The sequence below is a fragment of the Anomaloglossus baeobatrachus genome, unplaced genomic scaffold (assembly GCF_048569485.1).
Source record: "Anomaloglossus baeobatrachus isolate aAnoBae1 unplaced genomic scaffold, aAnoBae1.hap1 Scaffold_3643, whole genome shotgun sequence".
Classification (NCBI taxonomy): Eukaryota; Metazoa; Chordata; class Amphibia; order Anura; family Aromobatidae; genus Anomaloglossus; species Anomaloglossus baeobatrachus.
The window spans coordinates 21060-22989 of record NW_027442995.1 but is presented as its reverse complement, the minus strand read 5'-3'; the positions used below and the strand labels follow the sequence as shown (position 1 = coordinate 22989).

The 1930-nt window shown below is 44.4% G+C and overlaps 1 pseudogene; it reads left to right on the top strand.

The window, feature by feature from the left end:
• Window positions 1-275: 275 nt before the first annotated feature.
• Window positions 276-482, top strand: LOC142273576 (U2 spliceosomal RNA; annotated as a pseudogene).
• The last annotated feature ends 1448 nt before the right edge of the window (window positions 483-1930 follow it).

Here is a 1930-nt window from a genome sequence, read left to right as displayed (position 1 = left end):
TTGGGTGACAAAATGTCTTCTGTAGGCGTGGGTTTGTCTCCCTCTCCCTAAGATGTGTCCGGTATAGGCCAGGGTGCCACTCAAGGCCGTAACCAATTCGGGTTATAGCTTCTCGGCCTTTTGGCTAAGATCAAGTGTAGTTTCGGAGGACGCTACCTTGGTCGGTACTGGAAGGTGCCTGGGATTGCACGTCTGCCGGCCTTGAGGAAGTGTGTGCGCCTTCTGGTGACACATAGCCCTCTTGTGCCTGGACGGTTCCCAGGCAACGGGAGGCGATCACCTTTGTTATTTTGAAGTCCTACTGATAAACAGAAAAAAAAAAAAATTAAATCTGTTCTTATCAGTTTAATATCTGATACGTCCCCTCTCTGGGGACCATATATTAAATGGATTTTTAGAACAAGGAGATGGAAAAAATCTTGCTCTGTCCACTCCACGCATTGACCTGGTATTGCAGTACCTCCAGGACCGGTGCACCCCTTCTTAACCCAGTTTCCAAAAGCAGAACTCAATTCACCTGATTCAAATGAGCCCCATTAGTGAATTGAAAGAAAGCAAAAACTTTATATGCACCTCAATTTGGCCAATTCACTTTTCACACTTTCACCCTTTTTTTTATCTTTCACACCTTTTACTTGCTTTATTGATGCAAAAGCTGTGCCAAATAGCAAACTCATCTCCACTCAACTTGACCAACTCTGCTATGTCCCGTGCAGTATCTTATTCTCAGTCTTATCTAGATCATTTGCAATTGAATAGAATAGATCCCTTTTGGACACATTGGATTCAGCTGCTGCAGTGACTGCAGGTGTTAGAAGATGCAGACTTGGCATCAGGTGCTGTCTATCAGATTCCACTCCAATTAAAGCTTCCATTGTTTTTCGGTGTTTTCTTTGAGCAATGATGATGTCTTTAGTGATCTGTTGGCTCCCTCTCCTGGAGGAAGAGTTTGCTTGCTCTTGGACTTTCAAAAAGAGAGGTCATGATAGACATTTAGCTTCTGAGCCCAATTGGGGACAGTCATGGGTGATGAATGTTTTGCAACCTGCTGCGAAGCCTGATACCGCAATATAAGGAACGTCAAATACTAAGAATGGGCGGCCTATGAAAGAATTAGTACTTTCATTAAGCATACTTAAACGGCTAATTGGGAATAGACAAACTGTAAAAAGCCCTCTGAGAAAGCCCCTCTCTAACCTTTGTTAGTAAGCTTTTCTGTAGTCTGCCTGTTGATGTATTTTCCGTTTGAACAGTGCACAACATGAAGTGACGGAACACTGGCTTGTCACAATGTCCCCCGCTGACATCACGATAGCGCTGCTGCCTAGAAAGCCAGCTGCGCAGCAGAAGTTGCTCTTTGGGTGGGATGGTGGGCTAATGTATCTATTCCTGCTTGGTGTGAGTTTGACATGATCTAGAGCAACGAGTTCCAGCGGCTAGCGGTTGATTATTGGCTGTAATGGGGCTTTCTGGCTGGTGCCAGCCTTTCTTCTTAGCACACAGGAACCACAATCCCTACACCATGCTTCGATGGATTCTCTCATCCCAGCCCAGTAAAACTACATATTTCACACAGTTATAAGCAGCCCATGGGCATTCACCTGGATTAAAACCCATAACAGCTCATAGACCAAACAATCAATCTACCACTGGACCAAAGACAGGAAGCTAAATCCACTGCCTGCGGTAACTAACTTAATCCTATAGTCTACTCACACAACAAACCCAAGAGAAAGGAAAAAAACATGGCTTCGATTATCCATCCAATGAAAACGCATAACCATTGTGAGCCATTGGACAATGCAATTGCACACATGGTGACATGGTGCACGGCCCAATGAATCAAGTCTGTACTTCATATTCACGGTTTAAGCCCTTGGGTTCTAATGTGTCCAGAGTACATATCCAGAAAGATTCCCTTTCTTTGTGC